The sequence below is a fragment of the Astatotilapia calliptera genome, chromosome 16 (assembly GCF_900246225.1).
Source record: "Astatotilapia calliptera chromosome 16, fAstCal1.2, whole genome shotgun sequence".
NCBI classification, from domain to species: domain Eukaryota; kingdom Metazoa; phylum Chordata; class Actinopteri; order Cichliformes; family Cichlidae; genus Astatotilapia; species Astatotilapia calliptera.
The window spans coordinates 9,104,309-9,120,388 of NC_039317.1; positions in this window are offsets into that span (position 1 = coordinate 9,104,309).

Here is a 16,080-nt window from a genome sequence, read left to right on the forward strand (position 1 = left end):
AACAGAAAAAAGTTCTTAACTTGATTGGCTGGGCAGGATGCACTTTTGGGTGGGCTGAGCGCACCCCGGCCCATAGCTACCACCGACCTTGCTCGGGAAGGGGTCGCTGGCTCTTCTTGTGTTGGCCATGGGGGGCCCTCTGTGTGAATAAAGGGAAAGCAGCAGGACAGTAACACATAAAGCAGAGTCTGTATACTGCATACTCCTGGTGCTCAAAGCAAGTTTGTGTCCACAGTAATGTGGACACTTATAAAAAGTATAACAATAATTTACATTTGGTGATAAGATAATGTTCTGAATAGCACACACTCATTCATCTGACCGTTACCAGTAAACTAAATGGACTGGTTCTTATATTGTGCTTTTCTACTCTACCCGATACCTTACAGGGCTTTATACAACTAAGCACCCATTCTTTTTTTCTATGCAAGTGCTTTTAGTATCTTAGATATGATAAGGATACCTGGTATGCAGACTGGAGGAGCCAGGGATCAAACCATCAACCTTCTGATTAGCAGATGACCTGGTCTACCTCCTGAGCTACAGCCACCCAAAAAGAAGTAAATACCACCCTTAATGTTAGATTTTATAAAACTGGCAAATTCACTCTGTGATGTTTAAATGATTAAACAGATGCATAATTTCATCTGTGGTATTTCTTGTGTTTAGTGTGGTCAGCCTTTAAGGTTAAAGCTCATACATAAGTGTCAAATATGACTTTGTGGTTGTACTCAAAAGGGGGTTTTTAGGTTATAAAGCCTTAGAAATATGACATCTTACCAGATATGCGCTCTAGATAACATTACTTTGGCCTCCCATAACACTATGAGGATTCTTGGGTTCATATTTGTTAAGATATGTACTTCAACACAGAACTTAAACAAACATGTTGGACTGCCTTCTTTCACTTGCAGTTAAAATTGGAAACATTTGATCTCAGAATGATGCTGAAAAACGACTTCATGCATTTATAGACTGAACTATTTTAATTCACTGTTAACAGGATCTTCATTCCCATCGTTTCCAGTTAATCCAGCGAGTGTACTGAAAGGGACTAGAAAGAGATATCATATTTCTCCTATATTAGCATCTCTTCATTGAGTACATGTCAAGTTAAACATTTTATTTAAAATCCTTCTCCTCACATACAAGGTATCATATCTTACAGACCCCATAGTACCATATTATCCAAACTGAGCTCATCACTCTCCGACTGCTGGCTTAATTGTGTTTCCTAGGATATTTAACAGTATAATGGGAGGCATAACCTTCAGCTTTCAGGCCCCTCTTCTGTGGAACCAGCTCCCAGTTTGGAGACATACACTCTCTCTACTTCTTCTGCAGAGGTTTCTTCCTTTTAAAAGGGAGTTTCTCCTTCCCTTTATCCCCAGATACTTTCTGATTGAGCTGATTTGTCATTTTTCTTCTGATTTCTTGTTTAATATCGCAGGGTCTGCAACCTACACTCAAAAAAAAAAAAAAAAAAAAAAAGAAATTGGGTGGTTGTTGCATGTACAGCATTCAAACTTGTAATGTGAACTAAATAATTTCATGTTTCTATGGTGAATGTAATTAAATCATGTAGCATCTGTATGAAATTCAGCAACTTAATTTGTTCTTGTTGAGATGACATGATGCAATCTAGTAAGAGTGGTTAGTTGTCTGGACCCATGAAATTCACAAGATCACATTAGATGTCAAACTGCAGGAAAATCGCTGGAGTCTGCATCAACCCCTGTAATCATAGCTTTCCTAGTTTTGTGAAGCCTAGATTGACAGTTTGGTGGCGTGATTGTTAGTGCTGTTGCCTCACAGCAAGAAGGGCCTGGGTTCAAATCCACAATCTGGCTGATTTGCAGTGTGTACTTAGAGTTGGCGATTGTTGTTTGTCACCATGAAACCATCAACCCCCATATTGGTACATTAAGCAAGACTAGCAGTAATGTCCTTGATTAATAAAGTAGTTGTTCAAACAACAAGATTTCTGTCTTCCTAAAGTCTTGTGTGGAATCAATTAAAACAAATTTCACTCTACATACTTAAATAACTCACTTCAAGTCAATTCAAGTATACTACGTTGATCCAACGTAATCTGATTACATTAAACCACCAAATGCCAAATGTGTTGGTTTGACATGGTCAAAAATGGGTTATTGTACTTGGTTAAATCACGTGGAAATAGGTGCCACGATTAAATTGTGTTCATCCAACAACAGATTTTTTTGAGTGTACAATATAAAGCGACTCAAGGCGACAGCTGTTGTGAATTGGTGCTATATAAAAAAAACTGAAATGAACTCATAAATGTGCTGCCATGTCATAATAAAAGAGGACAAACTTACAGCAGTACCTCTTATTTTTCACCAGAACGGATACTTATGGTACCAAAATTGCCAAATATCTTGATGCCGAAGGCAGGATATGTACATAGGGTTGTAAAAAAAATTGTTACTTGGACAATAATAACTACTACTGGATTAGATACTTATTTGCAACAGCATTGATACCAGCAGTGCTGTGTTTGCCTACCTCAGCTAGCACATAACTTGAATCAGCACAGCCCCTCCCCTCACTAGCAGCTAAACAGGTGGACAGCAAGACAACAAACTTGGTGAAGCATCTTAAAGAGATTTCTGTTTTTATGGGGAATTTTGTGAGTTCAGTAAAGCTATTGTTTCAACAATATTGAAGTGTTAAACAGTTATTCTAAATATAAATCTTTCCAGCATACATATTAACTTTAGCCATTTAACAATTAGCAATTACCCATATTAGACATTATAAGTTATCACTAAGGTACTGGCTACTGCCTATGGCTACTAATAAAACTGAAATGATAATGTTGGAGCTAGGTAGCAAACACAGTCCTTCCGTAATGTTAATAACAGTGTTAATTTAACAAGCTAATGCAGTTATCCTTATCCTTTTCTTAAATTCCCTGAAGTTGAGAAAACAGGACAAATATTTGATCAGACATGAAAATCTTGCTATCAAGTAGTCATCAGAAGGAAAGAGAAATAACCACGGCTGTAGCAGAATACATTTACACAAACCAGGGTTATTCTAATCTTTATTTAACAGAAAATTAGGCTCCTTAATTTTTGTATTTTTCCATCTTTGATGTAAAAAAGGCAACTGAGTATTTTCCCAATTCCTGACCCTGTTTTTTGCATTTTATACTTCATCCTTTATAAATGATGCAAGCTTTCTCTCATACCAACCTAAGCAGTAAAAACTTAAAGCATTGTTTTTTATTTTATTTTAGAGATTTCAGCAGTAATTTCAGCTTGTCCAATATGGTTTCTGGTGATCTGAAAAATCTTTGTCTATTAATGCGCACATGGCTGAAGACATGTGAAAGGTGGACCAGTTGATTGTCCAGCACTGTGTGTGTCTGTTTGCATGTGCTCCTGCTTTTAGAGTTGCAGGTTGGGCACGCACGGCACAATATGGGCTTTAATTCAGACCAACAGCCTCTCTGTCAAAAAGGAGGGGATGGAGCAATTAGCCCCACGGAGGAGAGAGAAAGAGGGAAAAAAACGAAGGGAGTTGTGAATTTGACACATTAAATAGTGGCCATCATTAGCATGTGGCTCTGTAGAGTTGGGGTGCATTCACTGGCTCCTTGAATGCATATTACTTCAGTACTACGGCCATACCCCCACCTCTCTTCCCCTCAGCCTGTCCATCATTCCCATGGCCACCTTTCACTTGTAATCACCCTGTTTGGTCTCCTTTTTCATTCAGTTTCTACAGCTTTTCTGTCGCTTTTGTGGTTTTTATGCCATCATTCTGCCTGGAATAGGCTCCCTGGAATCCTAAATCAAAACAAATTAAGCTGGTTAATTAGATGTAGGAACAAATGAAATGTCACATACTAGTTGGTAGGCTCAACACTGCTAACACTGTAAGCTTATCTTTCCAGTGTCACAATATAAATTTGATACTGTATCGAGAATAACTGACCAGAAACTGCGGCTGTTACTCAGCAGTTCCTACACGGTCTGTAAGGCCATATTTGAAACTCGTTTTAACTTGAATTATTCTTTCATTTTGTTGAAGACTACCATGGCTTCTGTTCGGGCTGACTTTCACTCAGCTTGTTGTCTCTGCTATATGAGCCTGGAAAAGAGCAAAGTAGCAGGCCCAGTGTGGTGCCTTTTCCGCCATTGTGCCGAGATCACCTCATGCCAGCTTTCCCCTGTCACATTAGCGCTCATCAACACAGTGAGCAGCACACAACCTGCACGGTTCTTTGGGTTTGTCCTTATTTGCCGCAGTCTTTGAAGTTTTATATTTTGTGCTGTAGAAAGTATGTTTTGCATGTAAATCCCATTTAACATTGGTCATTGATTACATTTAAGTGACTGAAGTCACGAGCACTGAATTAGTGAGCATTTCAAGTTCCAACAGTTTGCAGTGAATTTTTTTTTACTGATGTAGCTCATTTTGTGTTTTATATTAGGTAACCCTGGATCTAATTCAATACCTTATTTTTTTATGAAGCGGAAACTTACAGAGTAACCTTTTGCAGGTAAGAAACGATCTAACTTTACTTGCATTAAAAAATCTTTTTATATCCTCCAGGGACACTCTGGGTTTGAAATGTTGAATTTCTAAGTATTTCACTGAATGTCCTGGAAGGCTTATTAGCAAAGGTTGTATTTTGATATATACGAAAGTTACTCACAGAATTACCATGGGGGTTGTGGTGGGTGGGGAGAATCTTCACCAATAAGAAAAGCTGTAAAACTTTAAACGTTCAAAATCTATGCACTCCTTCATATTTTCTGAAATTGTCCACTGGGCCCAGACTGAAGTCTCTGCCAGGCGGACTCTGGTCCCTGGACCTTATGGTTGACACCCCTGATCTAAGTGATAACATTAGCAATATTAGACCACAGAATGTATGCAAATGATATGGAATGCTTATATGGCAGTAGTGTGTCAACTGCAACATGTGCTTGCCCCAGAACATACCCTGATCTCATCTTCTTCTTGACTGTAACTTAAAATCTGAACCTTGTTTTCCATTCAATAAATCTTGAAAGTCATGATCAATATCATGAATTCATTATAAAAGTGGTTGCCCCATGCCGGCCTTCTTTCATGCCTGTCTTTTATATGCACTCTGTGTATAGTTTTAGCACCCTGATGCCAGCTGTTTAGGGGATACCACAGACTACCACTGAGGCTATTTTTATGGGTAATTTTCTTTTTTATTTTGAACTAATGATGGTACAGTGAAGTTGCCGTGATATAAACAAAACCAGAAAAACTTCCATGTTAATCATACTTAATAGCTGGAATAACTGCTGATAAGTGCTGGGAAAAACTAGATTGAGCATTGAAACTTTTTCTTGTTATATTGATTAAAACAAACCTGGGCTTAGCGTTTAGTGTGACTCGGCGGTGGGTTTAAAAGTTTTTAGCTATAACTATGAGGAAACATTTATCAGGATTAAACCAAATTTATTACACAGGCAATATTTGCTTGAAAGAACAATTAATTAATGTTTTTTTATATATTTTTTCCTTTATAGTGTTCAAAACCAGTTTAGGTTCCCCTCTTTTTTAAATCTCATGCTCTGGTAATCCCTCTCTTCCAGTGTGGCCCTCAGTCCCCCTTTTCCTACTGGGCCTCCCTCTCTCTGTCCCCTCCCTCTCCTCAGCTTCTGTTAGGGCCATGCAGCCCGAGCTGTCAGAGCAGCAACAATCCCAGTCCATTAGTATGGTAATGAGGCTGCGGGCCGACAGGTGGCCTGGTAGACAGCTCAATTAAACTGCTCATTAAAGAGGGAAGTTAACGAAGCTGCAGCCCGGTGCCAGTACGGCTTTAACACACAATGTGATGTCACAGGCAACAAATTGCTGGTGAGTAGGGAAGTGTGTCAGTCTGCCCGCGTACAGGGGCATGCGTGTGCGTATGCATTTCTTCGTACGTGTCTGTGTGTATGCGCATGTATTTGAGTGCAGCCTGACATGAGTGTGTCTGTGTGTGGCCAGAGCTTGAAATAGCGAGTCAGAGAAAGTTAGATGGACGTTACTAATAAGGCAGCGATGCAGCTTAGAGATCAGATAAGATGAGAGGTGGGGAGAAAATGTGATGGAGGAAAAATAAGTCACTCAAACTTGGCCTTTTACTGCCACATCAGGCTGCCAGCAGCCAAGTTCTCTACATCATTAACTGGCCCAGAACACAGTGATGCTCCAATTATTGTGGGAAAAACAATCAAAATTCCAAAAAGGCACAATTGAAAGCTCTGTATTCAGATATTCTGAGTTATTTGGATGTATTTTGTGTGTACAAAGAAAAAAAACACACAAAGAAACAGCCAACTCAAGCATATTACCAACATTTTGTAGTTTATAAGAAAAAAACTGAAATAAATTAAGTTAAATTAAATAACAATAAGCATCTCATTCCCCATGATGGGACACAGTGACCTCGATCACTACCATGTAACCCTACGTTGTTATGGCAACAGGTGACTACTGTCCCATAAAAATAACCTTTTGTGTTTGCGAGCAGGTTTTGGAGGCACTTTTACATTTCACTGTTGAGCACCACAAATTCTCCAAAACCTGCTATGTGACAAAGTGACAGTGACTGCAGGGGTTGCATTTATTGTAGCAAAGGGAAAGGAGATTTTGTAACGTTGTTACAACATCCGAGACGTGTAAAGAGCGGCTGAGTTAGACGGCAAATAAGGGCTGTAGCTATGGTCATGTTTGTTCCTGTAACCATGATTTGATCTAAAACCCAGATTTCTGTATAACTAAATTATGTACCACAGAATTGTCACACCATATAAAGCAATCATAAGACCCGGGGACCAGAATTGGCTCCAAAGATTCCAATCCAGCTTTGGAAAATTCAATTCAATTCAATTTTATTTATATAGCGCCAAATCACAACAAAAGTGCCTCAAGGCGCTTCATACCTTGAAGGAGGGCACAAATTTTAGGACTTTTAACCATATTTTCATGTTTTACAGTTTGCGTTTCTTTATATTATTTTAAAATATCTCAGAGATTAAATGTGTTGTTAAACATCTTTACACTGACAGAAGGTAGAGCTTCACTCATCAAGTAAGGTCAAAGTGGGCTGTGTGTGTCCCTGGATGTAAAATTAGTTTATATAATAAAATATTATATAAGGTTTATATATTTATAAATCTGTGGTCACTGCAACACCTTTGCAGACCATATACAGGGACATCGTATGTGGTAGTTTATGGTGGAGGACTTGGCTAGCCATCATGATTTAATTATAAATAATAGCACTATTATTTGTAAAGAAATTGGATTGTGAAAAAAATTTGTATTGTGAAAATTATGTAGTTTTTTTCTCCCATTCATTTCCAAAACTTTGACTGTTGGTATATTTTTCTTGTGCACTTGCATTAATAGGATTTCATTAACTCAATTTTGAATGCCCATTTCAGAACTTGCATACTGGGAATATTATATGAAGTGTTAGATGCAATTAGACATCCTAAATTAATAAATAGATACATAAATAAATAAGTATACCATCCATAAAAAAGACAAAGTAATATATTAAATACAAAGATGATACTGACACAAATAGAGGGCAATTCTGTGACTACAAAGATTTTATTGATATAAAACGTCAGTTTAAGGAAAAAGTAAAACGTTAGACCTATCGCTGTATTTGGCAACTAGGATTTTCGATTACGTGGTTACAGTAGGTGATTAATTTTTTTAATCGGTTTTTCCTTTGATTTCATTAGTCTAGTGGGGATGGAGGTAAGAGGGCATTGAGTGCAACATGTTTTAATAGTCTCTCATTGTTTATTATGTATGAGAATAAAGATGTAACACGACATGGTAATCAGTTTGTAACCCGGACCAATTTAGTCTGTAATCCTGGGAGCGTGCTCTCTCAAGTGTGAAAATGGGGCCGTGTGTCTTGCTTTTTTCTCTCTGGTGCATTTGGATCGCTGTGTCTATGACATCGAGGATCATGGGAGTTAATGGGGTAGGACCGCGGTCAACAAACGGGGTTATGTATGGGCGCAAACAAGAACACAGTGAGAAAACAGACCTGCCAGATTCGCTCAAAGCTGTCTGAAAGATGTCTACCCTTATGAATATGCTAATCCCAGTTTAGCATGAACAAAAAAATGCTCATTAATTAATCGACAACAATGGCCTCCTTTTAATGACACGCTAGCTGCCGTTAGCGGCGGCGAATAGTGTACGTGTATGATACGGTCTAATGTAAAACAATTATTAATCATAAGGTTTAACAGATTACTGAATATTACGTTGAGTGTTACAAACACTGGTTCGGTTTTAATGAGAAAAAACAAAGTTTAGACACACGAATCCCAACAAACTAATTCAAAAGGCCTGCAGCCAGACGCACCGTTTGGACTGTTTTGTCTGAAAAAGCTGTTTTGTAGCGTTGGTTATTAACCTACATTAAACAGATCTCAGCTCAAGGATGATGGGAACCAACCTAGATGCATATGGGACATTTTGACAACAAAAACAGTTAAGAGTAACACGCTCCTACCTACATGAGTCAGCACACAGATCCATATGTTATAGGCTGTTGAGTGCTTAATCTATGTAAACATATACGTATGTGCTTATCTGCAAGCAAAGAGCTGGATTTCTGGTTTCTGCATGAAGGTAAACAGAGTAACAGAGGAGCACACTAGCTAAAATGTAATCTCCAAAACTAAAATATTCACTTGGGCTTTTGCAATAATAGTTGGGCTTGAAACAACAGCCAGTGTATGGAAGAGGAAGTCTTAGAGACTGTTGCTCAAAAAAGAAATGTGTTACTCATTACTTGATGCTTTGTTACATTTCCTAAAAAACGTAACAAAATACTACTTCACAGAGTGAATGCAGAGAGGAATTTCCCCATGGGGATCATTAAAGTATACATAAAGTAAACATTACTTATTCAAATGCTTTTGTAATTTACAGTGCTTTTGTTTTGTAATAAAGACCTTAATAAAAGCTTCATGCTCACAATCTGACGCAGATATCTACCCTAACGACACAAAACCAAAAACAATTGCAAAGACCATTTTTGTGGCCATAAAGTTAGAAATAGAAATTGGTAGAAATAAAGGCTACAGTAGAAATAAAGCCTGGCAGCTGGTCACTGATATTGCTACCTGCTGAAATTCAACTCGAACATTTTTCTGGGTTCTTCACTACTGTCTTTGGAAACTCTTTCAAAGAGCTGATGTTGTGTTAGCAGCAGATAGTTGGCTATGTGCATTTAGAACTTTACCGTCATGTCTCTTTGCACAATAAAAATGAAAGTAATGTTCATATCTTCCCACGATCTACAACAAAGGTTTTAGGCTGAGTTATCCATCCATTCATTCTCTTCCACTTATCCTTATCAGGGTGGTGGAGGGGCTATCCCAGCTACCATAGGATTAGAGGCAGGGTACACCCTGGACAGGTCTTCAATCTGGGAATGTAAAATGTTTTTGAGCAATGGTTCTCTAAAAGTCTCTCAAAATGTTGCTTTCACTCATTTTAGTCCAGTCCTTGTACCTGACCTGAATGTATAAAACAGTACTTTTGCACCAACAAGATGATTCAGGGGGCCATTAGCAAAAAACTTCGAATATCTTGTCACTGTATGCATTGTGTTCTTAAAATATAATTAAGGAAGCTGGACAAGCAGCAGGCCTACAATAACTTTCTACAGTAGATGAAACGTATCTGAAATTCATGCCCTTAAGAAGTAGAGTCAAATCAGCAAAGACCTGACACATAACCTGGTCCTTCAGTTGATCCATCGACTCTTCACTGAAGAATCATCAGAAATGGTCTCAGTGGAAGGGTTGCTGTAAAGAAGCCATTCTTAATGAAGGGAAACAGGGAGGAAGGGCTCAAGTGTGCCAAATTTCAAACGAACTGCACAGAAAATATTTGCTAACAGGTCTTATGAAGGGATAAATCCAATCATCGGAGTAACTTTGTGCTGAACATTGGGGGGTCAAGATCTCTGTCTAAATAAATAAGTAGGTCTGGGTAAATTCCCAGATGATTAAACATGCAACTATTTTGCTGGTAATAACTGAAATGAGTACAGAAAATCAACAACCTATTTATGTAAGATAATTCATAATTTCATTGGGGGGGTGGGGGGTATATTATTGGTTGGGTCTGAAATACTATCAGATTTTGATCCAGCATGCAATTCAATTCAATTTTATTTATATCCTGTCAGTCACAGTTGCCAGCTGCGTCAGGGGACTTTATATTGTAAAGTAAAGATCGTACAATATTACAGAGACAACAGAGAAAACCCAACAATCAAACGACACTATGAGCAAGCACTCTGGTGAAAGTGGAAAGAAAAAACTCCCTTTGACCAGGAATAATAGTTCAGACTCTGTTTTGGCATATTTGTTTGCATGTTTCAATTCAATAAATTGTCATTTTTCCTAGAAAAGGATAAAGAAATTGTGGTAGCTTAAATTTTTGCGCAGTGCTAAATATTAATATTTAACTATGGCAGTTATGGCCATGTTAAAGATAAACAAGGTGCTTATATTAAGATCACAATAAAGGAAAAATACCTCTATGTGGTGCTGTCCTGCATTACAAAGACCATCACTTTTCTGACACACAGTTCTCTGCACCCCCTACATATAGAGCAATACAATAAAAATTAATAGCACTGCGTGTAATCACACAGTGTGTAGAGGCTCCAGGATCAGACACTAACGGGTATTTAAATGTACTACAAAGTACTGTGTAAACCTTCCACAGTTTAACATTCAGTTTGAATCCAATTAGAGGTCAGCACAGTGGCACGGTGGTTAGCACTGTTGCCGCACAGCAAGAAGGTCCTGAGTTCAATTCCACCATCAGGCCGGGGTCTTTCTGTGTGGAGTTTGCATGTTCTCCCCGTGTTTGCGTGGGTTCCCTCCGGGTACTCCGGCTTCCTCCCACCGTCCAAAGACATGCAGCTTGTGGGGATAGGTTAATTGGATAATCCAAATAGTCACTAGGTGTGAATGTGTGAGTGAGTGCGAATGGTTGTCTGTCCCTGTGTGTTGGCCCTGCGACAGACTGGCGACCTGTCCAGGGTGTACCCCGCCTCTCGCCCTATGACAGCTGGAATAGGCTCCAGCGACCCTGAAAAGGATAAGCGGAAGTGAATGGATGGATGCGTGTAATCACATAGTAGTATGGCCCAGATGAATGTATACTGCACACAATATAAAACATTTTACACAAAGGGAGCTAGAACTTTAGAGCTAGAAAATGTATAAAAATTGCAACACAGGACCAATCTTAATTTCCAAAATGGAACAAAATAATAATATTTCCAAATTAGTTCTAGTCCTTATTTTTATTTACTGATTTTTTTCAAAGATGGCATTGACTTGTAGAGCAATCAGGGTAGACAGACAACAATAGCCAATGACTATCTGAGCAACACCGAAGCATGTCCCTGTAAAGGTTCTCCGTTAGAGTTATGATCATTTTTCTTTAGTTAGCTTGAATTTTCTATTATACCATAGCCTCCTACTACATTTTGGGGTTTTCCTAATTCATTTTGATGTAAAAATGAAGAAAAAAGAATGACTGTGAAGAAGTGAAGGGCATCATGGGGACTTTTTTGATTAAACCCATTCTTTTCCTCTGTTCCTGTCTGCCCTGCCAAATGTACAAAACCTCTCTCTTGACTTTACATCTGCCCTGTGGCCCTTCAGCAGCAGTGGATCACTGAGGTCCAAGCAGTCAGCAGCATGCTGGTCTATTATGCTGCTAATTGGTGGCATTAGTAAGATGGCTACAATATCAAAAGGCAGGAAGCAAAGGCTGGTGGGACCAGAGGGGTGAGGAGATGGAGAGAGTGAAGGAAGGAAAAGGAAGCTGAGCGACAGCAGAGAAAGGCAGAGATTTGTTCTCATTAGAGGAGGGCGTGTCTATTCTCCATGTTAGAGCCAAATTAAGCTGACAGAGGAGAGACAAGTTCTGTGCATTTGTGTGTATTTGAGAGTGTGTGTTTTTGTGTATGGGCATGTCACTCAAAATCGTTTTTGGTAAGAAGCTGTTGCGCATAAGGTGAACAATGGAATTACCGGGTTTGGGAATGTGGCTTCCTGATAAGCTACTCTTAATAGTGGCTCTGTTGGTGGGAATCAGACTCAGAACACTGAACTGTGGGAACTAAAAACTAAAGCAGAGAGAACAAGAGCAAGGTTCAAAGAGAAATAGAAACAACCAGGGTGTCGGAGCACTTATCAGAGTAACTCGGAGTCAGAGCCAGTCAATTGGCTCCAGTTGTGGATGTGAGCCTGTGGTTGTCAGGACCTGCCCAGAGTTAACCCTTCGACTGCTGGCTCCACCCCCCCCCCCCCCCCCCCCCCAGATTATAGAAATCAAAATATATTTCTAGAACACAGACGAATAAAGTAATATTGTTCCGTAAACAGACCTTTAAAGAAACAAATGGACAACCTAGTGCCAGAGGATGTGAAATTATTCACACTTGCAATGTCGCAGTTAAAAATGTATCGAGCAAAACATTTCATAATAATCTACATATATATATATATATATGCTTTTCGATAGCTAGATTGAATTGCTTCTTTGAACTGTAATTTAATTTGTTTTCAACAGCCAAGTGAAAACAACAGTGTTCCAGTGGCACATCGTGTTACCTAATGCAAGTTTATCATGTCAAAAGGCTAGTTAATTAGTTTAGCGCAGCTGAATGCTGCACTAAGAACATAGGTGACAAATTTGGTTAGTTGGAGGACCAGCCTCTGTGAGTTTGATGGACCTCAAATTAAGATTGGTTTGGCAGTTTTCACTTCAACTCTAAAAAGCAGTTCCCACTGCTCTCCGCGTTTCGTAATCTTTTATATGCACTTATTCCCTTGACAACACTGTTTGCTAACGTTTCAAAGCAACCAAGTGTAATTATATGATTTTCATTCTTTGTGCTGTGGGTAACATGAAACCAGCACCATCGTGTCCCATGCTCCCTCTGGCTTCATTCTCCTTTGCCCCGGGGGCATCTTCTGCAGGCTCATGCGCCCTAATCGTCTCCCTCTCCCCGTCACTTCCACTGACCCCCTGTTGTGCAGGGAGAGAGCAACATTACATCTTAATCTCACTTGCTTGATGGAGAATGCAAGTCCCTGAAAGGCAGCATTTTCTGGTTACATGAACACATTGGGGTTGGATCAACCATATGCCAATTGACATGGCTAGGGCTGAATGGCTAACGTGGATTGTAACAGTGGTCCTCGGACAAAAAGCCCCCCTGTGGGCTCCCACACCTCCACCAGAGCTGAACAGACGTTCAGCCTGCCGCTGACACAAGGCCAGATCCCCCCACCGACACTGAGACGTAGACACACACGCAAACGCATGCACACACACACACACAAAAGTTTTTGGTATGATATTGCAGTGATTTTAATGCAGATTTCACAGATGATGCTGTTGAGCTTTAATTATGCATTAACAAAATGAGTAAACTCAATATTGTACACAACATATATTTACTGTCTTTAGACTTTTTATTTCTTTGCAGTTGTTACAACATCCAACTTTTCCCAGCATGCCATTAAAATTTGGGGAGAAATGCAGAATTGCAGAGGACTATATTTGTATAGTTTCAGGCCCTTTCCCCCAGTTTTGGCAAATTAATTAATAAATATTGATTAGAAATTGTTATTGAATTCATTTTTTTCATGCCAAGAAAAAAAAAGATGCACACAGACAATTTCATACATCTGTATTTATCTAAATATACCTCTACAAAAAACGTACTACTATTATTTGTCTTTTCACCCTTTTTCTTTTTTTTACCAGGTGTATATGTATGTGTATATGTGTGTGTGTGTGTGTTTTAGCTTCCCTCTGTTCTAGTTATATGTTATCCAATTATTAGCAAGATGGCTAGAAACCATATAAGTAGTAAACAGACGCGTACACGTGTAATTAAACTGTGATCAGACAGCATTAGACTCCCATCTCTGTGACAGACTAACAAAAAAAATCCTTGTCTTTTCAGTGATCCTGCATGAGAGCGTGAGATGGTGGGCCTTAGTGAAAATGTGCCCCGACTGGAGAGGCAAGCTGTCCCTGCCACTCCACTGACTGTACCACTGGAGAGGCCAGTGCGTTCACCATATGGGACAGGGATGGTCAATAGGATTATGTCCTGCACCTCTCCTTCTCCCTCTTCTCTTCACCACAAATAATCATCCAGGGGATGAAGTCCTGGCCCACCAAGCCTCTGCTGAAGTATCCCAGATTCCCTTTCCCCTACTTGGGAAGGGAGAGTGGGGTAGTGGGGGTCTCGTGGGCAGAGAGAAAAAGCAGGGGGACCACCAGATGGATTAACATATTCAACAGAGGCAGAGATCAAGCCTTTATAGAGTGAGGACAGAGGGAGGCTTTCTCTCACACATAGAGTCTGAGAGAAAACAGAAATGAGTGTAAGCTGGATTTGTTTTCATTGTCATGGAAAAACAGTGATGGGCCAAATGATAACGCAACTACTCAAATGTGGCCTATTTCTCTCTCAGTGGTGGAGGCGGGATGTGTACAAACCCTGATGGCGGAAAGTTACTAAAGAAGTGCAATCCTCAAATGAATGTAGTGTGAGAAAAAGAGTTTAATTTAATAATTCATAAAATATAATTCTGATATGATTATTGTTCTTAAAACCTTGAGATTTCCGTCAAATTTAAAATTACTTTGACTTTTATTTATATAACCTGAGTGTCTTACTTAGGGAATCTTGTGGGGAGATGCTGCCAGCTGTAGTTAAAAGTGATCCTACACCACCTTTGCCTTCTACTGCAGATACAGATTTACACTTAACAGCTGTTTCTCCACAAAAAGCCAGAATGTAAAATACTTATCCTCGTCTCCACTGCTAATTATATCCCTGACGCAACCCCAACGGGTCTCCTCCCGAGCTTGAACCAGCACAAATCCTAAGCGAATGTGCAAACCGAATCAGGCTAAATCAGGCTTTCCACAAAAATACAACTTTGTTTAGGGAACTGGCAGTATTTTGCTACGATTAGAGAGCTTTATTAGCATGAGACGAGTTACATTAAAAACATCTTTGATAAAGTTTAAAGCTTTGATGACCCACCCATCCTTACAATGTCTCCCAACTTCCTCCTTCACTGCGGATGTGAACAGATGTTGTTTTTGAACTGATGCTGCCGCTCTTCTCTAAATTATATTCAGTAAAGTTTTGGTAAATACAGTAAGTAAGTAGAACACTGGGCTTTGTACAAGCTGTCAATATAAATCAACTTATGTTAACGACAGTGTTGGGTCTAACTGCAATCACGTTACATTTCTCAGTGATGCAGTGACGTAATTGTGCTATTGTGCTAAATTCATTAATCCCATCACAGTTACAGCTTTTACCCTCCAAATTTACGCCTTTTTAACAGTCATCTGCTAAAATTTGGGTCTTACAATGCACTTTTTAATGTTACCTTTCATTATGGCAGGTTTTCTTTGGGTGTTTGGGTGCTTCTTGCACTATGAACACCACACACACACACGCACACACTGAAACAGACAGAGGGAGACAGAAAGAGCACAAACTGTGGCGTGAGCAAACTTGTGGTTCTGTCCCAGCATGGGCACCAGATTAGAAACCCAGTTATTTTACTGGTTTGCTGTTCTCATGACGTGTGAATGGCCACTGAGATAGTGGACCAACTTTATCCTACGCATTCATCTCCACATCAAAGATGGGCCCAACCGTCAGAGAAATACCACCCTGAAAGTGAGCGAAGGCCCTGCTGCTACTGTTGAACCAAAAGCAGAAAACAGCAAGTGTTTGTGTGTGTTTATGAGTGAATGTTGATATCTGATCAGGCTGCTGTTAAGCTGGCTGGCAGTTTTGTCTCTCTCTCTCACATAATGAAGTATTCAAGCTTATCTTTGTCAGACAAAAGCAGACTGATGTGTGAATATCACGTTAAATCCACCTCTTTGTACTCATTAAACCGCTGTGGTGCCTTTGAACTTTTTGTAATCACTTCAGTGTTTTATTTTTCGGTTTAGCTGAAC